The sequence below is a fragment of the Ailuropoda melanoleuca genome, chromosome 17, assembly GCF_002007445.2.
Source record: "Ailuropoda melanoleuca isolate Jingjing chromosome 17, ASM200744v2, whole genome shotgun sequence".
Classification (NCBI taxonomy): Eukaryota; Metazoa; Chordata; class Mammalia; order Carnivora; family Ursidae; genus Ailuropoda; species Ailuropoda melanoleuca.
Window position 1 is genome coordinate 27,499,909 of NC_048234.1, and position 27,449 is coordinate 27,527,357.

The following is a 27,449-nucleotide window of genomic DNA, read 5'->3' on the forward strand; positions in this document are numbered from 1 at the left end:
TAATTTATTTGACAGAGAGAGACAGCCTGCAAGAGAGGGAACACAAGCAGGGGGAGTGGGAGAGGAAGAAGCAGGCTCCCAGTGGAACAGGGAGCACGATGTGGGGCTCGATCCCAGGACCCTGGGATTAAACCCTGAGCCAAAGGCAGACAATTAACGACTGAGCCACCCAGGTGCCCCGGTGTAACCTATTTTACCTATCAAAATCAAAAATAAGAGGGTAAGAGCTGTCCTACAGAAATCCTACTGTTCTCAAGCCACTGCTGGAGTTCTTCTTCCTGTTATTTAGGAAAATATGAAATAAAGTACTCTTCTGCACTTAAATATTCACAAAAACCCAGAAGTTCTTAGTAATAATTCTATCAGAACATATATTTTGTCTTACCCTATATTCAATAAGTGTGGTTCTCGAACTGCAGTGTGTACCAAATCACCCATAGGGTTTCTAAAAACAGAGTGTTGGATCCTGCCCCAGAGTTTCTGATTCAGCTGGTCTGGGATAAGGCCTGAACATTTCCAATTTCTGACAAGTTCCCAGGTGATGTTGCCGCTGCCGGTCCAAGGACTACACANAAGGACTACACGTTGAAAAACATTGCTCGGAAATAGTAACAGCTAACTTTTATTGGGTATTTTCCACATTCTAACTGCGCTCTGTGAATTCCTTACTTGTATTAGCCCTTTTAATCCTCTTGGCAACCCCAGGATGCAGGCACTTTTGAAGGGTAGAGGAATAGGCCACCCCAAACTATGCCTCTTGGGCACAAGTATTATTTTGAGCTGATTATTTGAGAAGCAGCAGACTGAGGCAGGAGGAGCTCTGAAGGCAGAGTAGAAGTTACCCTTTTGTAAAAGAAATTTACATTTATAAAGAAAGTCTCCATTTGTGAGAGTGTTTTCCTCTGGGTATCCGGAAGAGGAGGATAACTCAGTCAGGAGGGAATCTTATCAATGGGGAAGGCCCCAGGTTTAAACCCGCCTAACAGCTTTATCCGTGTTTATCACGCATTTCCTAATAACTTCCCTGTAACCTGTCTCTGCACACCTTTCTTTCATCTGGAGCTGAAGATGGTATTGAAGTCAGAGTTCGGAGCGTCTGCAGAGAGTGACTCGTTTTCCCCTGGGGATCTCTCCTGCATTGTGAGGCACACATGTGAATAAACTTCTGTTTGTTTGTCTCCTACTCACCTGTCTTTTCTTACAGGGATCTGAGCTAGAACTCAGAAGACAGGGAACGTCATTTTTCCTCCTCGGTGACATTATTACAAATGAAGAAACTGAGGGTTGAGAAAGTCAAGTCACTCAACTCAAGGTCACTCAGCCAATAAGTGGTGGACTTAGGACGAACCCAGAATCATATCAGATAATGATTTGCTGTGATCTTGCTGGTACTGAACTCTTACCTGCAAGTACACCACCAGTCCAGAAACCGTGGAACACTGACAGCACTTTGTTGGTATGTTTCGTGACTAATGTTGCCTTATTCTGATGTGAACGTCGTTCTTTGGGAAATCATTCATATCTTTAGATAGAAACTTACTTTCTCCCCAATGAATATTTCTGACGATAGAGAAATTGCCAAACCTGCTGACTCATAACAAAAATAAAGAGCATCTATTATTTAGTCTAAGGCTTGTCATTTTGGGAGGTGGTGGGAGGAAAGATAGATTGCCACCCACTGTTGATCATTTCCACTTTATTTTATTCAATGGCATTTATAGTACTGTGTATGGAGGTGGTCTTAATAACTTTGTGGAGATCATCCCTTTAATTGTACAGATGGCTCTGCTCGATGTTTAAGGCATCCTGGGGAACAAGAGTATGATCCTGACTCGGGAACTTGGCCATGTAAATCACTTTGTTTTAAGGGTTTTGGCCTCTGAACCTCTCAAATGGACACCCACTTTATTGGCTTGTTAACTCATTTCTGTGGTCACTGAAGGCCCAAGCTACAACTTCATGCCTGACCACACATTAAGGATTTTTTATTGCTTGTTTTCCTGGCTTTTGGCCTGTTCTCTTCTCTCCATCCATAACCACGTATGTATGATGGCCAGAATATTCTCCCTGTCTCTGTCTCTGTCTGTCTCACACACACACAAACATACACAGGTGTAGCATTTTTCATGGGTAAGTTAGGTCAGAAATATTTCTTTCTTTTTTTTTTTTTTTAAGGTGTATTTGTTTTAGAGAGAGAGCACAGGAGCAGGGGGAGGGGCAGAGGGAGAGACAGAATCCTCAAGTAGACTTTCCGCTGAGCCTGGAGCCTGACACAGGCCTCGATCCCTGCACCCTGAGATCATGACCTGAGCCGAAATCAAGAATCAGCAACTTAACCGACTGAGCCACCCAGGCGCCCCTAGGTCAGAAATATTTCTGTGTTCTGCAGCTAAGTATAAAACATCTCCTCTGACCGTGGCCATGTTGTGTTTCATTTTAAAACTATCTTCCCAGGATATAATGGGCAGAAAGGCCATCATCACTTGGCAATAAAGTTTCCTGTAATTATACTCTCATTATCAAGGAGAAAACATTAATGCCCAACATGCTTTCAATTTAATGCCAGTTTTCACACATGAGGACATTGCAAGTATCTACAATTCTTCTGCTGATAAACTTTCATTGTAATCCTGAGCATAACTACAAAAAGGAACTGCATATTGAGACAAACCATGAAAATTAGCTTAAAAATGAGCCACACTAAAACAAGAATATACTATTACATCTCTGAAATGTTACAAGATTTACTAAAAATTATCAGTGAGGGATTGTACATAAGAGACTCCTTTACTCACCAGCCCAATGTCCTCACATTTTTACCCACATCTAAGGGGAGTTGGTGATGGCCTAAACTGTTTCTAAGCACTGATGGTATAATTTTCCTGTTTATCATACATCCAGTATTATCTGTTTTACTTATTTTTCTTGTTTATTCCGTCTCCTTCCACAAGCTCTGTGAGCAGGGGTTTTCATCTGTTTTGCTTGCTGCTCTATCCTCAATACCTAAATAGTGCCTGATACACACGAGGCATTAAATAGACACTCGAGTGGAACTCCTGGGTGGCTTAGTCGGTAGGCGTCCAACTCCTAATCTCAGCTCAGGTCTTGATCTCAGGGTAGTTAAGTTCAAGCCCTGTGGGGAGCCTACTTAAAAAAAAATGAAAATAAAAAAACACTCTAGTGAATAGATAATAAATGAATCAGGGGATAGATGAAATGTATTGGCTTAATATTCTTCATCAGAACTGAAAAACAGTTTAAAAGAACCTCTAGTAAGTTATGTAGGATGAGTAGTGATACAATGGGGTAGAGATAGTTCCTTTATCTCTGAGAACTAACTTCCTTTCAAGAGGGAAATGGGATGAGTTTACCCAGGCTGTGTTAAATATCTGAAAAGGTAAGTCAGACAGGGGAAGACAAATATGTTATCACTATGTGTGGAATCTAAAAAAGCAAGACTCAGAAACATAGAATAGAATGGGGGTTGCCAGGAGCTGAAGACAGGGGAAATTGGGGAGATGTTGGTCGAAGAGTACGAACTTGCACTTTGAAGATAAATTGTGGGGGATGTAATACACAGCTTTGTGATTATAGTGAACAAACTGTATTATGTATTTGTAAGTTGTTAAGAGACTAGATCTTAAATGTTTTCATCACAAAAAAGAAGTGATAATTATGTTACATGATGGGGGTGTTAGCTATATTTAGTGACGGTGACAATCATATGGCAATACATGAGTGTATCAAATCAATACATGTACACCTTAAACATGTACAGTGTTAAATGTCAATTATAGCTCAATAAAAAAAAAAGAAAATAGGCAACAAATATTGAGGGAAAATTTTGTTAAATAGATTATTTTGAAAGTACGAATAGTTTAATCATTGTTTATGTACTATTTTCTTCCCTTTAAAATTAAATAATGTGGATGGAAACAACGGACTGCACAAATGAATAGTTTCTGGACAGTTCAGACAACAAAAGAATGATTTGTAATATATGCCAAAAACAATATGGCATTTAATCACAGCACAGATTTAGAAAGGCAAATCACTTGTCACCATATCACAAGGAATTCAAGTAATTAGGTGATGTATTACTTATCTATTGCTGAATAACAAATTGCCCCCAAATTTAGCAGCTTAAAGCAATCATTTATTATCTCACAGTTTTTGTAGGTCAGGAATCCAGGAGCAGCTTAACTTGGTGATTCTGGCTCGGGGTCTCTGAACTCATTTGTGAAAACTGCCATAACAAAATACCACAGACTGAGTAGCTCAAATAATAAGAGCTTATTTTCTCACAGTTCTGGGCGCTAAAAGCCGAAGATCAAGGTGCTGGCAGGGTTGGTGTTCTCTGAGGTCTTTCTGCTTGGCTTGGGGATGACCACCACCCCCATACTGCTTCAATGGCTGCCCCTCTGTGCGACCGACCTTGCTGTTTCTTTTTGAGTGCAAATCACCTCTTCTTATGAGGATACTGGGATTAGATTAGGTCCCACCCTAATGGCCTCATTTTAATTTGAGGGCCTCTTTGAAGGCCCTCTCCAAATACAGTCACATTTGAGGTAATGGGAATGAGGACATCAACATATGAATTTTGAAGAGACACAATTAAGTCCACAACAATCTTTCATGAGATTGTAGTCAGCTCTTGATTGGGGCTGCTGTTACATCTGACAGATTGACTGGGGCCTAATGACCTTCCAAGTGCACTCATGTGGTTATTGGAAGGCCTCACTGTTCCTTGCCAGCTGATAGCTAGAGATTTCAGTCCTGCCATGTGGGCTTCTCCAAAGGCAAGCCAACTGGTGTCATGACATGGCTACTGGCTTCTCCCAGAGCTAGTGATCTGAGAGGGAGGGAGGAAGAGGAAGAAAGAGCACCCAAGATGGGATATTCGGTCTTTTTATAATCTAATTTTAGGACCATTACTTCTGCATATTTCATTAGTCACACTGACCAACCCTGGTAAAATGCGGGAGAGGACCATACAAGGGTATGAATACCAGGAGACAGAATCATTGGTGGTCATCTTGAGGCTGGTTACCACAGTTGGATTAAAAATAAAAATTCATGTATTCTGCAAAAATTTATGTGTTTATGTTACTTAAAACACTCTGATCAGTTCATGAAATATGACATTGAAATGTTTTTAGTGCCTGTGATAGAGATTATGCTTTCTGGGATTGAATTATTTTCACTAAGGAGACATTTGAAGTTCTTTGTCAAACAAATTTGTTAATGTTGTGAAGATTAGTGCCCTAGGGTGGATTCTAAATAAAAACCACCAGGAGTTAGCATAGTAGTTGACTCCAGCCTCTGGTGCTAAAATAAAATGCCTAGGTTTTTTGTTTTGTTTTGTTTTGTTTTTTAGGTTTCAGGAAATTTAAATCAACTTTATTGGGATATAATTTACAGATAATAAGCGCCATCTATTTAAAATGTACAAACTTCCAATTACAAAATAAGTAAGTCACAGAGAAAAAAAGTACAGCATAGGGAATTTTAAAATATAATAAATAAAAAAAGGTACACTTCAATGAGTTTTAACAAATGTATATTTTGTGAAACCACTACCATGATCAATATACAGAACATTTCTATCACCCCCAAAAGTTCTCTCTATCAAGCAAACCCTGATCTGCTTCCTGTCAGTATAGTTTAGTTTATACTTTCTAGAATATCTTGTTGGTTGTGTTTCTGTGGAGAATCCTGACTAATAGTCTTGAGTCTTAGTTCAATATTTTCAAAGCCAACTCTAAAATATCCAACAGCCTGTACTATTGGGAGTTTCAACTCAATAAGTGCCAAGTGAATTTTTTCCCATTTTATTCATCCATTGACTTATTCAGTCAACAAGAACTTATGGGATGTCTATTATGTGCTAGGTAGGTATGCAAAGTAGGATTCTAGCCTAAGTTCACTGAGTAGAGTCAACAGATATGGTATAAAAATTAAGCATCACTATTCCCTGTGACAAGAACCCTAACAGAAATGTGTAGGGCAGAGTGGTAGTTTAGAGGGCATGGAGGTGCACTCTACAGGGGTGAGAGTAGGGGCTGCTAGTAGAGAAGACTTCCTGATCGGTAGGCTTGACAGGGAGGGGTTCACCAGCCGGGCAGGTAAGATGAGCTGATGGGGGAAATATTTTCAGCAAAGCAAAAAGCATGTACAAAGACAGTACACGAAATAGCTGTGGTAATTAAAGTAGCTACGTGTTCAAGAATTGCAAGGGTTCACCGTGAATTCCAAATATGATGAACCTAAAATTATTGAGGTATAAGCATTCCCAGTTTTTTCTACCTGTGTGCCTATTAAAAGGAGTTTTGGTATAACTCCTTAGTCCCTTTCCCTCTCCTGCCCTCCAAGGAGGTCCTGCTCTGTCACTACAGTTTGTGAGATAAGAGGGAGGGAGGGAGAGAGAAAGGATGGAAGGAAGGAAGGGTGGGAGGGATGATAATAATAATAATAATGAGGAGAAAAAGCTAGTATTTTTTCAGCATGCCCTTTGTGCCAGGCCCTCGTCTAGGCATTTTATATGTATTAACTCATGTAATCTTTACAACCACGTGAAGCAGATATTTGTCTCATATTACAGATGAGAAAGCTGAAGAACAGACATTGAATACATTGCCCAAGTTCTCATAACTTGTCAATGCCAGAGTCAATATTCAAATTCAAGTAGTTTATACTGCCTATATATAAATTGTATGTACATATATACATACACACACATATACATACATATGTATAAATGATGATATGATTTATTATAAGGAATTGGCTCACATGATTATGGAGGCTGGTAAGCCCCAAGTTCTGCAGTTGGCAAGCTGGGGACCCCAGGGAGCTGATGGTGTAGTTTCAGTTTGAAGGCTGGCAGCCTCAAGGCTCAGAAAGGGCCAGTGTTTCCATTTGAGTCTGAAGGTGGCAAAAAAACCCATGTCCTAGCTTCAAGGTAGCCAGGAGGAAGGAATTCTCTCTTATTCAGCATTTTTGTTCTATTTAGACTTTTAACTCATTGGATGAAGCCCACCCATATTAGGGAAGGCAGCTGCTTTACTCAATCTATCCATTCAAGACATTAGCAACCAGAAACACCATCAAACACACCCCTGTTCATGTCTGACCAGATGTCTGGGTGCCTGTGGCCCAGTCAAGTTGATGCAAAATTAACTATCGCAAAAACTAAAGCCTGTAGAGAGCTGGTAGCACTTTACAGAGGAGAGGGTTAAAACTATAAGAAGATTTTGCAGGCCAAGTAGGAATGTCTAATAAAAGGAGGAGCTGGAATATTTCCTTAGAATCCTTACCAAGGCAAAGGCAATGGGAAGTTAATTCTTACCCATAGAATGATGAAATCGAAGTGGATGACTTTGAAGACTTTTCCAGGTCTAAAAATTCCATTCTCTCCTCAATCTGAGGTTTCAAATCTGAGTAAATGGGAACATTAAGAGAAATGAGTAATGTCAATTTTAGAGGGAAATGATATCTTGTTATTTACTAGCTGGGTGGAAAACTACTTACTCACAAGATTTTTAATTCTCCAGGAAATGTTATTGGGATTCTACAAGACATAGTCTTCTGAAACTACTAATTTTATTTGCTTTCATTGTATTGTTGAGGTCATGATTTATTATTAGGTCCTTTGTAGAAAATTCTTTCCTTCAAGCAGAAGTACCTGCAAAGGAGCTGGTACAGCCGCTCTGGAAGACAGTATGGAGGTTCCTCAAAAAGTTAACAATAGAGCTACCCTTTGACCCAGCAACTGCACTTCTAGGTATTTACCCAAAGGATACAAATGTAGTGATCGGAAGGGGCACTTGCACAGCAATGTTCCTAGCAGCAACGTCTACAATAGCCAAACCATTAAAGGACCTCAGATGTCCATCAATAGATGAATGGATAAAGAAAATGTGGTATAGATATATACAACGGAATATTACTCAGCCATCAAGAAAATGAGATCTTACCATTTGCAATGACATGGATGGATGGAACTAGAGCGTATGACGCTAAGTGAAATAAGTCAGTCAGAGAAAGACAGTTCTCATATGATTTCACTCATATGTGCAATTTAAGAAACAAAACAGAGGATCATGGGGAAGGGAAGGAAAAATAAAATAAGATGAAATCAGACAAATTATAAGAGATTCTTAACTATAGAAAACCAACTGAGGGTTGCCAGAGGGGAGGTAGGTGGGGGGATGGGGTAAATGGGTGATGGGCGTTAATGAGGGCATGTGATATAACGAGCACTGGGTGTTATATGTTCAACTGATGAATCACTGAACTCTACCCTGAAACTAATAACACACATATGTTAATTAATTGAATTTAAATTTTTAAAAAATGAAGTACCTGCAAAGGACACAAAGAGGAGGTGGTCAAAGTACGAGTTAAAATTCCTGGACTATATGGTGCTATGGAAGCCAAAGGAAGAAGTAAATCAAGAAGGAAGGGATCAGGGCAAGATTGTTTGCTCCAGAGATGTTAAGGCTGATGAGGTGTTGGGCAAAGTCTATCAGATTTGGTGATTAAGATATTGAGCTCAGTTTTCGTTGAGGACTGAAAGTCATGGGAACCTGAGCAAACAGACTCCTGTTGTTGCCCTGATATGATGACATTGACGAGGATTCAGCAATCAGAGTATTTAAAAGGTTCCTATCAATGGTTAGCAATTTGAGGATGTGAGCAGGAAGGAAGAGGGCCTGGAGGGAGGGAGTGGGGGGGGGGTGTCCAGTACTTGCGTTTGAAGGTTTAAATGGTGCCAATGGATTCAAGGATTGCAGTTTGTTAGAAAAAAACAGCATTGGCATATCTGACTATGGAATTTTGTTTCAGAAAGGAGGCAAATGAGTGAGAAGGCTAGCAGAGGATTCGGAAGAAGATTTTCAAACTGTGATCCTGTTTCAACTTGGTAAGTGTGTCAGAGTCAGGCCAATCTGTGCTGATCCTAATACCTTCCCCCACTAAACATCACAGATGCTTGACTTTGATCAGTTTCAGATATTAGGGCTCTATGCTGGGCATCTTCTTTTGCCCCCCAGGTCCACTCTCCATCTGTGACCTGGGAGACTGACCTGTAAGGACCCCATCAATGAGTTATCGTGTCCTCCGGCTTCAGTTTAGATTTGGCCATGAGGGACCACACGTGTGAGGTTGGAGGGAGGGAAAATGTGAGGGAGACATTTATTTCTCTGGTTCCCTTCCTACAGAGTCATCTTGTTCTCTCGCCTTCAGGCCTAGTGGTGGTAATGACACCCGGCTTTCTTAGCCCTTTGTGATTTCTCTATACTCTGCCACACCTTTGAAATTGCCTGTATAAGTTATTCTGCATATGCTTTACTTCCTCAAATTACCCGAGTTGAGTGTTCCATCTGGAGTCTGTCTGACACAAGTTTTATATAAGATTTCATTATAAAAAGTTGTCATCACTGAAAAGATGTTTGGAACCAGTAGACTGGGACAGAGGTTGGCAAACTTTTTTTCTAGAGAACCCAATAGTAAATATTTTTGGTTATGCAGGTCATACAATATCACACAATATCACCACTCCTAGACTCTGCTGTTTTAGGGAGAAAGTCCCCATAGACATTAAGTAAATCAGTGAGTGTGACTATGTTTCAATAAAACTTTATTTACAAAGACCAGGCAATGGGTTTTCCTTTTGGCCTATATAGGCTGTGGTTTTGCTGATCCTTCATCTAGGACAAGCAGTCTTCTGTCTAATCTATGAGAGTGGTTCTCAATCTGGGAAGATTTTGCCCCCTAGGGGATGTTTGGTAATGTCTGGGGACATTTATCACAACTGGAAGGAGGGGGATACTGGCATCTATGGGGAAGAGGCCAGGGATACCACTCACTTTTCTACACAGAGCAATTCCCCACAACAATTATCCTGCCCACAACAAACAATTATCCTGTCTCAAATACCAACACTGCTGAGGTTGAGAAATTTGGTCTTGAAGAGGTTAAGTAGATTGTCAATCTGCTCACCATGTCAATGCGACTTAGTGAAAAGAGTCACAGAATTAATTCTATAGCTGTTTTTTTTTTTTTCTGGCTCCAATTTTAACATTATTTTACAGTACTTCTTAGAAAACTGGGATACAATGCATTTATAGGAAATGTGATGGTGTTCTTATTAATTTTTTCATCCCTCAAATCATCAGGCATATTAATCTACTTTAATTTACTGTGTTGTCCCTAAGTGTCTTTTGGATAGTGAAAGTGTTCATGCTTCTTTTAGCAAAATTGTATCTGTCTAGGTCTTGGATTTCCTTGGCTTGTTAGTTCAGAGTAAGGACTACCTGGTGAAAGGGTTACATTTGGTCCAAAGAAATAATTATGAACATGGTGTAAGTTTGGTGGTGGGGGTATGGGGGTGGGGTTGAGTAAGCAGAGCCTGAGAAAGAGGGTGTGTTGTCTTTGTGCCCAAGTCAGCGAGCGGGCTAGTGGAGAGAGAGGCCATTAATGAAGGTCTCAGGAGTTGGGAGAGGTGGGACATTTTATTCACAGGGGAAGGGAAGGAGAATGATAGTTGGAAAAATGAATGGTTAGGAAAGGTATGTCAGGGGAATGTGGCCCCGAGCTGGTTCTTTTTTTTTTTTTTTTTAAAGATTTTTTATTTATTTATTTGACAGAGACAGCCAGCAAGATAGGGAACACAGGCAGGGGGAGTGGGAGAGGAAGAAGCAGGCTCCCAGCACAGAAGCCTGACATGGGGCTCTATCCCAGAATGCTGGGATCATGCCCGGAGCCCAAGGCAGGCGCTTAACGACTGAGCCACCCAGGTGCCCCAGCGAGCTGGTTCTTTTGATTAGAATCTTCCGGGGCTCTGTGTTTCAGACTGGCCACCTTAACATTTCAGAAGGGGAAGGAGAGGAAAGCATAATTCTGACGTGACTTATTGTACTGCGAGTTTTAAATGAACCTATATATTATCCCAAAACTATTAAACCAGAGCAAAATTGCAACATTTGTATTCCCTGAATTGAACTGATATTTCTTTTGATTAATGTCCTTGTTTAATGACAGGAGAACACATATTCCGCCCCACACCCCCCCCCAACACACACATTGTCAATTAGTGGACAAGTTGAAGACAAGGACACATGGAGTTTTGTGTCTGGGTGACATCATAGTTTTGATCAGCTGAACAGCCTGGCAGTGGCCTTGAAGAGATGCTTAACTTTTGGAAATCACTTTTTTATTGCAACCAAAGCTATTAAGTTTAAAGGTCCATAAAGATGAGATAAACAGTCATAGAGGCCTTTGAAATTCATACAGTGTGTTAAAGGATTTAATCACTGTCACTTAAATATGGTGATGGTAAAGCCATGTCCATACACTGGCAAAAATCAAATCATCGTCTGCTTAATAGGGGACAGAAATCTGGAGAACAGTGGATGAGATGTTACTTATATGTGATATTAGAGTTGTTTTTGCAAGCTTTTCAAGGGAACACTCTGACCTTAGCGTACTACAGTGGAAAACAGCCCTATATCTTTTTATTCTTAAAATTGATTTTAGAGCTCTTGTTTTCCTAGTAGGCACTTTTATCATCGTCTAATTTGTAGATTGACAATCCTTGTAAGATCAGTTTAGATTAATTCTAACCCTGAAAATGAATGAAAGAAATGCAAGAGAGACACTCAATCAAATTGAGCCAATGTATTACATACACAATTTAATTATAAAATCCTGGCTAATATTGGTTATCTCCTATGTGCCAGGCAATATACTAAACAGTTTACATGGGTTTCTATTTTAATTCTCCTGATTAACTGGGGGGTATGTACATTTATTGTCACCCTCATTTTACAGATGGAGAACACTGAGGTATGAAAGCATTACATCATTGTCTCAACATCACACAGGAAGTGTTTCTGTTGGAATTTGCACGCCGGCAATTTAATTTCACAGCCTGTACTTAACCACTTTTTTATACTGCTTTCCTTCTCTATGTTTTTGGCGGTGAATATGAGAAGATAATTTTGAGCGCATTATGGTAAGTTAGATATTAATAACCCAGGTAATTTAATTATCTGCCTGTAGTACAAACAAGCTTTTTGGTCTCAGGGAAATCGCAGAAACTTGCATCAGTAAAATGAGGAATTTTTCTGAGTGGTTTCTAAACTGTGTTTTCTACTTTTAGCATGATTCCAAGAGAGTGTGATAGATGTTTTTTAACCATATCCTTCAATCAAATGGTCATCCTTTTAGTATTAAATTATTTGGAATAGACACTTCCCAAATTTGGAAGAGTTTCTCAGTTCTTCATTGACCTCATTGGTTGATGTTTAGATGGAATTAGAAACTCCACAGCAAAAAGGGAGAATATTGTGTAAGTCATTCCTCTTTGTTAAAGGGGTATTTGGCCAGTAGAGAAAACTCACAGAATTGTGGAACTGTAAAGGGCCATGGTCTAACCCATTCACATTACAGATGAGGGAGCTGAAATCCAGAGAGGTTCAGGGACAAGTCCAAATTCACAAGTCTGGCTTGTAGCAGAGCTTGCTACAATTATCTAGATTCAGATGCCAGGCCTCTTCCAGCTCATCACAATCAATCACTTCTGCCTTCATTTCCCCAAGTCATGAAAAACCACTGGCCTATTTTTGTCTGGGCGGTTTAGTGGAACAGAGAGATCTGAGTTTGAATCTCAGCTCTGCTGCTCACTAGATGTGAAACACTGGGGAAAGTTAAAATGAAAATATGTGTGTGTGTGTATTCATATATGTATTTATATATAATGTCCAGGGTTTATATTAATGTTTAGGATCATCAGACTGAACCTCAGAGCCAAGTACTGACATACAATGCGGGCTGTGTTAGTATTAAGCAATATATCTGCAATTGTCGAATAAGAACATATGGGAACAGAGGTCAACCTTGTTTGTAATTGGGGCCAGATGATAGACTGAGGCTGGTCTGCTGCGGTTTTCAGTCAGTTGAATACAGTTAAGTGGTGAGAAATCCAACATAAGAAGGGCACAGGAGGGGTGCCTGGGTGGCTCAGTCATTGGGCGTCTGCCTTCAGCTAGGGCGTGATCCCAGCGTTATGGGATCGAACCCCACATCAGGCTCCTCCACTGGAGGCCTGCTTCTTCCTCTCCCACTCCCCCTGCTTGTGTTCCTCTCTCTCTGGCTGTCTCTCTCTCTGTCAAATAAATAAATAAAATCTTAAAAAAAAAAAAAGAAGGGCACAGGAGGATGGGTGTACCAAATTCCAAAGAACCTGCCCCCTCTTCCTCCCAAATCAGTACAATGGTCACAATGAAGGGAATGGCTCCACTTTATGAACCATTATTCTCTGTCAAGTTAAATTTGTGTTGTTGAATTTAGCATTATTAGCATTGTAGGCCTGTTTGCTTTGAGTTTGTCAAGTTGTTTAGTTTTATTATAAGTGGCTTGTATCTCATTTTATATTATGTATTTACATAACATTATTATATGCAAGATGAAGTAAAAGATTAGATAGAATGTGTTTTCCTTTTCAAGAACTATTCATACATTTTTTTTTTTCTGGGCATGAAAAATGCTTGATTGTCCAGTATGAGTAAAGAAAAAGAGATAAAAATGTAAAATTAAAGAAATTAGTAAGAACTTCATTATCATAAGTTGCGATGTGAAACGTCACTATAATTCATAATGCTGGGATGCCTGGGTGGCTCAGTTGGTTAAGTGTCTGCCTTTGGCTCAGGTCATGATCCCAGGGGTCCTGGAATCGAGCCCCGTGTCAGGTTCCTTGCTCAGCAGGGAGCCTGCTTCTCCCATTGCCTGCTGCTCCTCCTGCTTGTGCTCCCTTGCTCTCTCTTTGACAAATAAATAAATAAAATCTTTTAAAAAATAAATTCATTTTAGAGAAAGAGAGAGCATGTGAGAGAGAGAGTCGGGGGAGGGGAAGAGGGAGAGAATCTTTCAAGCAGACTCCCCACTGAGTGTGGAGCCCTTTGCAGGTCTCAGTCTCACAACCCATGAGATCATGACCTGAACTGAAACCAAGAGTCAGAGGCTCAACCAACTGAGCCCCCCAGACACCCCCAAAATAACAATTCTTAATTCACAATGATATGAATGTAATCACATCATAGATGTTCATACTAGCATTGTTAAAAATAATAAAATATTGGAAACCACTAATATTCAAAAAAACAGCACATACTCACATATAAGAGTGTCATTTAAACCTTGTAGAAAAATAATTCACGATTTAGGAAAACATTTAAGATATATGATTAAGTAAAAACACAAGTTATAAAATAGCATGCCTATAGTATATTTCAGCCTGGCCAAAATAATATGTGTATAAATATGCAGAGAAAGAAAAGTGGATGAATACACAGTGAAATGTGAAGAGTCACTATATCTGTGTGGCAGGATTACAGGTTATTTGACTTTATTTTCTCTTTATTTTCTAATTTTCTATAGTTAGCATGAATAATTTTGTATTTCCTAAACATAAAAAAATATAATGTAACAAATATTTATTAAATTAAAAATCCATATATTTTTTTAAAATGATAGCATATAAGTGGAAAGATACATTATTTTTCAGAGTAGAGATAACACCTGTGTTCAGATTTGGATACCTTGAATAAGAAACTACTGATCTAGGGGAGCCTTGGTGGCTCAGTCGTTAAGCATCTGCCTTCGGCTCAGGGCGTGATCCCTGCGTTCTAGGATCGAGCCCCACATCGGGCTCCTCCGCTGCGAGCCTGCTTCTTCCTCTCCCACTCCCCCTGCTTGTGTTCCCTCTCTCGCTGGCTGTCTCTGTCTGTCAAATAAATAAATAAAATCCTTAAAAAAAAAAAAAGAAACTACTGATTTAGGTAAATTTTTTTTAATTTTAAAGATAAGCTGAGAAGACCCCCCCCCCAAATTGAGGTGACTTGCCCGAGAAGACCATCTTTACCAAGCAAAGCAAAGAAAAAAAATCAAAAGTAGAAAATGTGGTTATGGTTTTAAAAGTACATTTGCATTACTTTGAAGTTAACCCGTATTCATATTTGTATGCACAAAGCTTTTTGTTCATCTCCTCAAGCTAGAGAAAAATGGCCAGATTTGGTACAAGTGAATTTTCCATGGCCTGACGAATAAGTGACTCAAGATTGACTTCCAAGAAACTCAAGGTCTGGTCCGTGTGGATTTATAGTGATTGCGCTGCACCTCAAGAGGTATTTTCAATGCATCGGTGTAACTAACTAGCTGGCAATTCACCATTTTAGAGAAATTCAGCCTTGCAGGGGGATCCTTCTCAAAAGTCTCCAAGTGATTTCCAAGGAGGCCGACACCATCAGTCAACAATCCTGCGGCAGCCAAGGAAAGTGCCTTGGCACACGGTGGAAGGCGTGAGTGTTTACACCAGGCATTTTAAACTCATTTTCAGCTGACTCAAAACATAAACCAAAAGTATTTGCGGGGCAACAGAATATAATTGACCACAATTTAGGGCACAAAGAAGAGAAACACCCAGTGGAGAACAGGAAAGAAGCCTCAGTAGGGAAATTATCTAATGAAGCTTCCCTAACTTTGCATCCAGAGAGCTTTATCCTGCCCTAACTCTGTGTCTGTTTTCTAACCTTATCAGACTTGAGATCTGCTCTGGTTTTCTTTCAGTGTTGGCTGAACCGAGGATGCTAGGGAAAGCAAAAATAAAGGTCTCACAAAAAGCCAATAGTCATTGCCAGGGTCTGGGAAAGGGAGTGTAGGGCAGGATTGCTTAATGGGTAGGGTCTCCTTTTGGGGTGATGAAAATGTTCTGGAAGCAGATAGTGGTTATGGTTGCAAAACACTGTATGTACAAATTGCCACTGGATTTTACACTTAAAAGTGTGAAAATGGGGTATTTTACATTATGTGAGTTTTACCATAAGAAAAAAAATCAAGGCCTCAAATGCAGTGCACTGGAGAGAATGATATGAGGAGGGCTGGAGAGGTGGTGGCGTCATGGCTGCAGGAGGGAGATGGAGGGCGAGTGAGGGGTTATAGAGACCGGGCTGGAAACAGTGGGACTTCTGGCTTGGACCTGAGTCCTGACTTTCTTTGGTTCATCCATTTTTAGTTCTTTCTTAGCACTACTCAGCTTCTAATTCAGTTCACCCAAGATTTATACAGATGTCATAAGTGGGCTGTCTTATAGTCTAATGTAACTTATAGTTTTTTTCCCTAAGAGTATGTTTTATTTTATTTTATGTTATTTTATTTCATTTCATTTTATATAAATGCCTTTAGGTGGGTATGCTCTCTCCAATTTCGTATGTCCGCCATGGATCCCTATTATTTTATTTTATTCCTGCTTCTTTAATTTATGATACATGCCTGGCACATGAAAACATTTGTGTTTGCAACACCTGAGTATTTATTTATTTCTTAAGATTTTATTTATTTATTTCAGAGGGAGAGTGCACGGGGTGGGGGAAGCAGAGGAAGAAGCACAGTCCCCCTTGAGCAGGGAGCCCAGTGTGGGACGTGGGCTCGATCCCAGGACCCTGAGATCAGGGCTTGTGCTGAAGGCAGACGCTTAACTGACTGAGCCACTCAGGCGCCCCTGCAAAACCTGATTTTTAAGGAAAAAGCAAAGCACAATGCTAGATATAGTTTATTAAAATGGGCCCTTGCTTCAAGGAGTCTTAGGATGAAGACACAACGCAAATGGCTTATTACAACACGGGCAGGGCAAGTGCCCAAAAGCTAATGCAAATTAAGTATATTGGAGACAAAGACAAATGCAAAGATCATGTAGTATCTGACTGCCTTCCACTTCCACTCACTGCATTAAGATTTTATTTCAGTGAAAGCAGTTAAAGAAGACAAATGGTATTTGTTAAGAAGCTGGGAAGAAATACCATCAAAGCTGTAACTAATAGTCATCAGGGCTTAACATTTTATTGTAACACACTTTTAGCTTGGGCACGAGAAGCGTTTTCCATCCTTAATGAAAACAACTTCGGCAAAATGAAAAATATATACGATTGGATTTTAGCAATAGAACAGCAATGTTCTCAGGAAATAAAGCTCTTGCTTATTGTCTCCTCCTGTGTGCTTTACATGTGTTATTACTGACCCTCACAGCAACCCTGCAGGTTAGCGTAGCAGAGGAGAACCTTGACGTTAGTGACGGGACATCTTGAACATTTCCCATTTTCAATTCCAAAATGCAGACATGGCTTTTTGGCTTTCTTGGGTCACATTTCTTTCAAGAATCAGATATTACTTGTGGATATTCTCCTGTTTCATTTAAAAAACATTTCCCCCATTAGAATTTTAATCTCTGCTTTGATAGCCTTTTAAATAAACAAACAAACCAAAATTACCTTAGTGAAAGACTCCAAAAAATACTGAGGAGAGAACAGGAGCTGGCCAAGCTAAGCTAGCTTACTCAACTGTCAAGTGTTTGTTCCAGAATATCAAACTCCTAGAACCGGCCAAACTGTGCTTATTCTTTATATATGCATATTCTACTCGCTTGAACATAAATTTGCACAGCGTGATAAATAAGTTTTATTATTCTAGATCCACAGTTTTTAAAAGTTTGAATCTTTGGACTCGGGAATTCTGCTTCTCAGAATTTATCCTAAGGAACATAATCATAAGATAGCCATAAAAAAATTACGTGAATGCTGATAATAGTTTTAGGTAGAACAATAGTTTAGTTATAACAATAGTTTTAGTTATAATAATAGTGTTAGTTAAAACTTGCAAGGTGCCACTTAGCAGCGTCTCTGAGCTCCAAATTCATCCTTCTTCGCCTTGCTTTGTGTTACTGTAGCTAAGCCCTATTGGCATTTCTTTTGCCAGCCGGCTGGATAGTCAGTTTCAGCAATAGAGGGCGCTGTAATGAAGTACCTGCAGGAAGACACTTCACTTTTCAGTCTTCCGGGTAGAAGCTGTGATAGCCCAGCAGCATTAAGGAGGAACTTGAGCTGCACCCTCGGGCCATCTCTCCCTATCAGCAGCCTCTTCGGAGCATTTTCATCCCTCTGTACCCAGTAGGAATTGCGGGCCACTTCTACAGAGCACTTCTGGCCCACCCGCACAGAGCAGCTAAGGCCGACCAGCTCCTACTGAACCACACTCAGAATCAGAGGCAATGATCAACTGCTTTTGCAGACTAGCGCCAGCGAGTGCGCTCCGCCTCTGCAGGCTGCCGGTGGTAGACACGCCCCCACCGAAGAGGGGCGGGGCCAGGAGGGCTTCTCCTACCCTCCGTTCTTCATTGTCCCTCTTTCTTAGCCTACAGGTAGCCACTCTTTTAATTTGTAATTCTGGACCCCTAGAGTCCTCTTTTTTCTCTTTTAGTAGTTAATGCTCTTTTGTGGACATTAACGTGAGATCTGCTTTGTATTCATTCCCATAGGTTCATCCACATACCTCTTTTCCAGACTTCCTTTTCTCTGGTCATCACATCTTTTTTTCTTAGAACGTGCAGAAATGATGCTATGTGATATACAGGCTAGTTTTTAAAAGGCCATACTGGGTTTCTCCGGAGATGCTTGTCTGGGGACCTGTCGATGCCCTTCAATCCAAGGTCATCAGGAATACCTTTATAGTTAAACAGGTTGCATTTATTACCTGTAGTAAGGAAGAATGAACATCGTGGGGACTGTGGCGTGTTTCAGTAAGAAGGTGTTAGAAAGAACCTATTATAGGATTTGGGATTTGGTTGGGTGAATGGGGAAAAGTTTAAGAAAGCATAGATTTGGTCCAGATTGGATGCTGTCAGAATGTGGAGTTAATCCTGTGGTTGGATATTTTATAGGTGTCCTAGTGGCATTTTACCTGTGGTTTCAGAAAATGATGAAGTGGCCTTGTTTTAGTTTATCTTATCATGGTCTCAGAGTACCTTGTCTGAGGTCAGTATTCTGAGATCATTTGTGTCCAACAGGAAAATAACATGGCCTGGCTGTGGATGTCAGATCAGTTCTGAACACGAGGATATCTCGTCTGAACACAAGTTCTTTTTCAGAGCTTTGAACTGTCACGTTAGAAGCTTGGCCACCTGGAGGAGTGACCACATGGACTGACCACATACATGTATATAGAGAGAAATGGTCCAGAGTTTAAGTCTCCAGCTATTCAAGTCTTCCAACCTGGGTGACAGACCTGAGAATGATGAAGACTTTGAGAAGATCTCAACCCCAGCCATTGTCTGGCCACAACTTCTGAGACCTGGATGCTGTGAGAACTGCCTAGCTGAGCTCAGTTGACCTCCAGATTCAGGAGTAAAACAACTGTCATGGATTTGCAGCACTATTTTGAGGGGATTTGTTGTGGAGCTATAGATAACTGACACAGTTGTCCTGTAAACAGTTAGCTCTATAGACCTGGAGCTCAGGAGAGAGACTTGGCCTGGGGGTATAGATTAGGATGTCCTTTAGCAAGGAGAAAGCACTTGAAGTAATTGGAACCGATGAAGTCACAGGGAAATAATGTACATTGAGAAAGGAAAAAAGGGACCTATGACAGCATCTTTGGTAACAACAGTGAGGGGATCAAAAAAAAAAAGAAGCAGTTGCAAGGAGACTGAGGAGTGGATCAGGTGATAAGATGATGTCCAAGAGAGATGAATGATGTCAAGGAAGTTAAGACTGAGTGATTCCACAAAGAAGGGCATTTGCCTCAGAGTCAAATGCTGTGGCAGGAGATCAAATAAGACAAGGATGAAAAGTGTCTTTGAGTTTAGCAGCAATGAGTTTACATTGTTGGCAAAAGTAGTTTTATGGAATTCGGGGTGGGAGAGTGGTGGGGCCAGACAGTGATGGCGGCAGAATCCAGATTGTAGAGTTAAGAAGGGAAGAGAAGAGGGGGCGCCTGGGTGCCTCAGTCGTTAAGCGTCTGCCTTCGGTTCAGGGCGTGATCCCGGTGTTCTGGATCGAGCACCGCATCAGGCTCCTCCGCTGTTCTCTCTCTTGCTGACTGTCTTTCTGTCAAATAAGTAAATAAAATCTTAAAAAAAAAAAAAAAAAGAAGGGAAGAGAAGAGAAGAGGGGAGGGAGGGGACAAAAGCCCGAGCTGTTTTACTACCTCATGTTGTCTTTTTCCATACTATTTGTATGTAATTCTTTTCTACTATTCAGTAACCCATAGAACAATCACATCATGCCTTGAACCCTGCAATTTCACAAGAGCATGGGTAGATTATATCTTTATGTGTATTTTTAGTGTTATACTTTAACCTGTAGTTTCCAGCTATAAATATATTATCCTGTGCATCTCTGTGGGTCTGTCATTATAAGCAACTCATATATCCTATTGTTTATTTCTCTTACAATTAAGATAGTTTATCATTTAAAATAGTAACCTCCACTCAGTGTTCACTGGTGCCTTGTAATTACTTCAGAAAAACAATTTCAGTTTTAAAGTTATCAACTCTTGAGGCATCTCTGCAGGAGGAATAGCTTACTTTTCCAGAGAAGTCTGGGGAAAATTATTCTAGTCATAGCCTGCTAATTCATGGCTTGATTGTCATGGCTCCCGTTCCAGTTCACCCTCCTGGGATGCTCGTGTGGGACTCTGCTTATCCAAGTGGGGGGTCAGGGCCCCCTTGGTGATAGTGGATGAGTTGCCAGGGGGCTGTGGAGAGATATTCTTCTCCGTTCAACCTGTAAGTTGATGTTGCTATATTGGCCTCATTTGGCTCCCTTAAGCCTCTTCTTCACCTCTTTTCAGGGGGAAATCTTACCCCATCTTTTTTATTATTTGCTCATGGTTTCCTTTTCATAGATGCGTGGGGGCAAGCACTCTGATGAGGACGGGAGTAGGGACTTTCTTTTTTTTAATTTTTTTTTTTTTTAGATTTTATTTATTTATTTGAGAGAGAGAAAGAGCAGGGGGAGGGGCAGAGGGAGAGGGAGAAGCAGACTCCCTGCTGAGCAGGGACCCTGATGCAGGGCTTGATCCCAGGACCTTGGGATCATGACCTGAGCCGAAGGCAGACGCTTTACCGACTGAGCCACCCAGGCGCCCGGGAGAAAGGACTTTAAATGAAGAGTTTAGAGTTGAAAGGACTTGAAATTTTTATTTCAAATGTCACTTCCAAGTGAGGGTTTACACGTGGACAGAACACAATGAACAGATTTGGAGGATGACACGGAGACTGCGTTTGAAACTCCTGTTGCATTCCTCAGCTACACATGCTGTTGTGTCTTCTTACAAATCCTATGGTAGCCTTGTAAATATTACCATAGAATACACTGTAGTACTTAAAAACATTCTTCTGTTTGATGAAAAGTTTAAAATCTACTGTTCTTTTTGAAAGCCATTTTTGGCATTTCTTCATATGCTCGAATGCCAGAAACCTCTAAAATGGAAAATTCCTGGATGTTCCTCAGCATCTGAGAAGGCCTGCCTGGGGCAATAACTTTGACTCTCTGTGGAAGGAATTCTGGGGTGTGGAGGATGATCTCGTGAACGCTCAGAAGGATTTGAAAAGGTAGAAAGAAAACACTGTGTATCGAGCATGTTTTTATGCTAAGCACTGTACTAGAGGCTTCATATTCCACATTTAATCCTTTATGGTATGAGGCCGAGAACACAAAGTGCTGGGAGAGAGGGTCTGAGCTGTCATCAGAAGGGAAACCGTGGTATGCAGGACGTAAAACCGGCTTGTGATGGGGTTTGGGGTAAGGGTAGGAGAAAAAGATCTTGGCAGATTTATTCTGCACAAATACTTGTGTTATCCTCGCTTAGGCGGTCTTTGTGACTTTTTCTCTGGGTTCATCTGGTTGGCAGATGGACGTAAATGTCTTTTAGCCCTAAGGAGGGCACACAGAAGGCACGCATGAATCGTGGCTGTTTGATAAATAAAAGAAACCGAGCTTCAGAGATTTTCTGGGGTGCGTGTGTGTGTGTGTGTGCGCGTGCGCGCATGCACGCGCTTGTGCTGAACACACCACCAAAAATCCGATTTTTAACTGGGAAGATGTCACGTGCTTCTGTAGTGTGGCCCAAGTGGATATATTTTTAGAAATGAAAAGTAGAACATGTTCCAAAAGTTCTTTTCTTCTGCCATCAGGGACAGCAAGCCTTTATTTATAGTAATTTGAGGTCCCCAAATACCTTCAGCAATATTAATGGGGCAAACAGAGAAAAATTAAGCAGTTGATGATTAGATCATGTGTTATTTTACAAAGAACTTGATTTCTCTTGCCTTTGGAAAATATAGGCCTACTTTTCTCAACTGTGATTAGAACTAATTCTTTTCTAAGATTTGCTTAAAAGGAATATTCTTGCCCAGGCAGCAAGAATATGGTCAGTAAAACTGACCTTGTGTCTTGCCCTTTGTGATTTAAAGAAAAATACATACAGAGGTATCAGATCCTTCAAATTCAGTAATATTTATTGTAAAGGAAATATATATGGAATGGAAATATGCATATAATGGAAATACACAACAATAACTAGAAAGATGTCTATTGAACCACTACTCTATGCCAGATTCTTTACGCATATTCAATACCTCATTTATATTCAAATAATCCTATAAGGTATGTATTATGATCACTATTTGTTCCAATGGAGTGTCAAAGATGTTAGGTAATTATTCCAAGGACGCTAAACTGGTTAGTGGTTGAACTGGAAGTTTGAACCTGGGTTCGACTGACCCTGAAGCTTGTATTCTTTCCACTCAGTCTATCCCTCAAAATCCTGACAATTACCGGGGATGACAGAATTGTATAATTAAGAAGTCCACGGCGTTTATTGTTCAATAATGTCCGTATTGAAAGAGCCATTTACTGAGCTCCTAATTTCTTTCAGGCACGACGATAAATGATGTGGAATCTAGAAATCAAAGACGTGGAGTCCCTGCCCTTGTGGAACCCTTGGACAGGACGGAAAGTCTGAAAAGAATATTAGTGATTAGGATGCGGAATATCAGGGACTATGAGAAAGGTAACGGACAAGCGACTGCTGGGGCCTGGGAAAGGCCCCAGGCTCTGTGCGCATGTGGTGTGTGTGTGTTTGGGGTACGTTAAAGGGAACAGTGTGTACAAAGTCAAGGGGTTGAGAGCATATGGCTTATATGAGAAGCAGCAAATTGTTTGCATTGACTGGAAAATCGTAGTTATGGATGGCAGGGTGATGAGAAATAGAATAAAAGTTCTTGAGAATGGTGAAACCAGGAATTCTGCTTCTTATAATGACCATAAGCTTTCAAAATTGTCTTGATAAGATAGGTATTTTCCTTCCGCTTTTGATTTCTGTCTTTTGACGACACACTGCAATAGTCATAGTATTTTCCCAAAGAGGAAATGCAGTTAGTACACAAATATATGGGGAAAATAGGGTTACTGGTCATGAAAGTAAAGAACAAAATTAACCCAACCAAAGAATAAAGCTAATGAGAATATCCGGTATTGGTAAGGACATGATGAGATAGACATATTTGTGTTTTGCTGATTGGTCTATAAATTGATTCAAATTTTTGTATACACAATACATATTAAAATGTTCTAAATGTTTATGCCCTTTGATTCAATAGCATTAGTTTTGGAACTCTATAATAACAAAGTTATTATAAATATTTATTGCAAGTCTCTTTAATGGTGCATCATTAGAATCAGCCTAAGCAGTGATGGTACATCATTTTGATGCAACTTAATGTACCATTAAAAATTATGTTTACGAATAACATTTAAAATGCATTTCATACAATTCTAGCTTAAAAAGTGGTGTACTGAAATATATATATATTTTTTTCCTCCCCCACTCCTTTATACTCTCTTAACGTGTACATTAAAAAAAGAAACTGGAAAGAAATCTACAGAACGTTAGTGGTGGTATTTGGGTTTGGGTAGTAGTACTAGGATAATTTTTTTCTTTGTACTTTCATGCATTTTCCACATTTCCTTTAGTGACTTTTTATAACTTTTATGAAAGAAGTATTACTATATATTTTTTGTTGATGAACAAGAAAAAATGTATTATAGAGTCCAGTTTTCTTTTATGTTTTCTGATGTGTGGTAAACTTCTCATATCTATAGCTGTGGCTGGGCAGCAAGTGGATGATGATTTTTTTAAATTCCCAGTATTGGCAAACTTTCTCTTGGCATAGCTCTGCTGGACTTGAGTGAGATCTTCTCTCCCAAGCCACTTGCCTCTTAGACTTTCTAGAAAGAGAGTTCATGAAAAATTACAATCTGCCATCTACAAATTACTATGTGCTGCAGTACCTACTAAACAATGTGACCCTTTATGTTGTGAATGACACCTCCGAATATACAATGCCTCACTCACATCAAACGCAACCTTCTCCAACTGTTGTTTCCTCAAAGATGCCATGTCTTTAGAAAGTAAGGTGTTCAGGGAAGCAGTGACTTGGAAAGCCTCAGCCTTCCACACATCCTGCCTGTTTCAAAACATCAAATCTGAACATGCATCTCCTTGTCAGGAATGAATAATTACAAAAGACCTCACGAAGCCTCCCCAGAGAAGAACGGGAAGCAAGAAAACACAAGAAAACACAGCATTGTGAAACAGGAGCACAAAGCCACTAGGAGAGAACGAGCCAAGATGAGGTTTGCGGGTTGGCGCCCTTGTATCTTTCTGCCTCAGCACTTCCCTGTGCTTTTAATTCTGTCACTCATAAAGAAGCCAGCAACATGTGACTCTTCGATTCTATGGTATATAGGAACGCATTCCCCTAGAGCCCTGTTTCTCCGCCGGGGATGATTTTGTCTCCTAGGGGACATTCGACAAAGTCTGGAGACATTTTTGGTTGTCACAACTAGGGGGCTGGTGCAGTTGGCATCTGGTGTGCAGAGGCCAAGGATGTGGCTACATATCCTCCAGTTTGGAGGCCCAGCCACCCACAAAAAGAATTATTTGGTCTAATATATCAATAGGGCCACGATTGAGAAACCTGCCCTTAGAGAAGAAGCCTAGAACATCTATCAGATTTATTGTTTAATCAACGAATGAGAAAAATTATGGGAAAAATAGACACAAATAGCAGGAGTCCTCCGTTGTATTCAGGATCCCTTATGTCTGGGTCACTTCAGACATTTGCTGTTCACCAGCATCAGCCAGTTTGTCTACTTTCTGAAGTTTAGAGATTTCACCAGAACATAATTATTTCAATTCCTGTTGTTTTCTCTTTTCAAAAGCCTATTTTAATTTGCCTGGTGTGGAAATGTCTAAGATAGAGATCCCTTTTTTTTTTTTCTTTAAGATTTTATTTATTTGTTTGAGAGAGAGAGAGAATGCACAAGCAGGGGGAGCAGCAGAGGGAGAGGGAGAAGTAGGCTCCCCGCTGAGTAGGGCACCCAATGCAGGGCTTGATCCCAGGACCCTGGGATCATGACCTGAGCCAAAGGCAGATTCTTAACCGACTGAGCCACGCAGGTGCCTCAGAGATCCCTTTTTTTCTGAGTGCTGGACCCTTTTCACTTACTCAAGACTTTCCTAGTCAATCCATCCTTCATGCTGATAACCCAGGAAGTATGAATCCTCCCCAGGGTTCTGTCAGCCTCCATCCCCCATTGGCAGGTTTTCTACAAGCTCTTCAGGTGTCCCAAGGGGTATAGCAGCTCCTAACAATTTCATAGTTAGAACACCCTATTCCTCTGAGCTCTTCACTTCCTAAAATTAATCTCTCTGTAGTAACTCATAACGATTCAGCTCTGAATCATTCTTCTAGCGTCAATATAGAAGACTGAATTATGACAATATTAGAAGACTTATTTCCCAAAGAGCACCAAGAAAGCTTCACAGACATAGGATCAGATACATAAGCTTGAAAATTGTCCTCAAAAACAAGTTGACAAAGAATGTTACTAAAGAACCCTAGGAAGTCATTCGCAAAATCTAAGTAGTCCAGGCCAGGTTCTTGGACGTAGAGGATATTGCATAAATATCTTCATAACTGGAACATTATGAGAGAATGGCTATTACAGTAAGAAGGAATCCCTGAATCTTTAAAAGATAAATATAGCCTAGAGCAGGAACAGCCACCGAGTAAATTTTGATATGGAATCTGAGGGCAGTTTTTTAATTTCTGTGATTTTCAGAGTTTTGTTTTGAAGTACTGTAGATACACGATCATGTCTCTGATTCTAGAGACTTCGTTTAGGTCTCAGCTTAAATGCAACTTCTCAGGAAGTCCCTTCCAGGTATCCTGATGAAAATAGACCTTCTCTCCTCCCCCATTACCTTCCTATACTATTCCGGTCCCTTTCTATCCTACGACTCTGATTTTCTATCTAAAAGCATCTTATTTATTTGCTTATACATTAATCAGCTGTCATTCCTCATACACTATAATGGTTGCTTTCATTCCATGAGTCATTGAATCCCAGGAGCCTGGGAAATTTTTTTAAATCCTTCTTTTCCTTGTTCTTTCCTACAGTTCTTCCGTTTCATTGGCTAGTCTTAAGACTGTTCTAATTCCAAATGTCTTGAACTCATCTGCCTCTCTCAGTGTCCACTGTCCTTGCTCTAGTCCAAGGCCACCATCAGCGCTCAGTACACTGTAGGAGCCCCTGCCTGCTGTCCCACCTCACCATACCCCTTCGTAACCCATGTGCACAGAGGAGCTGGAAAAGCTTAATAAAAATACAGATGTGTGTTCACTATTGTGCCAGAACAGAGCCTGGCATATATGGGTTCTCAATGGTATTGGCTGAATGAATGAATAGACAGGAATAAATGAGCAGAGAGAATGAACTGGCAGAAAGTCTCCCACTGTCTTACCTGACAAAGAGGTCTAGGAACCCTTGGTTAGGGTCACAGAGCTACCACATGTCCAATTTAGGATGAAAACCAGATTTTTCTAAGAATGGTCGAGGGTTTGTTTATAGAAAACACATTGCCAAATCTCCTCACTCTTTCTTACTCTCAATGACTAAGTAGCATTTTATTTTACTTTAATGCACATTGTCCATCTTCATTGAAAAACTGATACCTATTTACTATAAAAATTGTTATATTACTGGACAGCATAAAGAAATTAAGGAGTAATTCATAATCCTTCTATTCATGTAACTTTTACTTTCATGGTATGCTTTTCTTCCTCATTTTAATTTTTTACCATAAGTATGCATTTATTTTTATAATCAGGAAATATAGAGCGTTATATCGCTGTATAAAGAATTTCATTCCCGGAAATAATGGCTGGTGATATTTTATTGAAATTTATTCTAATATTTGATGGGTTCGCTTGCAATTTGTATGCTATAAATTTCCATAATGTATGGAAAGACATTTCAGAGGATGCTAAGTTTAAGAAGGTAGACTTCATAATTTTAAACATGGCCCACATAATTAATAAATATAAGAAATTTGCATACTACTCCTAATCCCCTGAATTCTTACAGCAACTGGTTCTAAGAGCTGCAAAATACTCACAGCTAAAGAAACCTTATTATTTCTTAGAAAAATCTTTTGAGAAAGAGAAAATAAACTTACAGTTTTTTTTATTAGGTAATGTAGCAATACCATAA

The 27,449-nt window shown here is 40.1% G+C and overlaps 1 protein-coding gene across 1 annotated transcript in view; it reads left to right on the forward strand.

Annotated features, from left to right (window-relative positions):
* Positions 1-27,449, forward strand: part of TMC1 (transmembrane channel like 1) — a 355,988-nt gene that overhangs the window by 196,918 nt on the left and 131,621 nt on the right. The window contains exons 5-9 of the mRNA XM_034647338.1: positions 1,205-1,456; positions 8,848-8,923; positions 11,833-12,016; positions 22,768-22,902; positions 24,401-24,527. The gene's annotated coding sequence lies outside the window, so the exon portion shown is untranslated. The remainder of the gene's footprint in view (positions 1-1,204; positions 1,457-8,847; positions 8,924-11,832; positions 12,017-22,767; positions 22,903-24,400; positions 24,528-27,449) is intronic.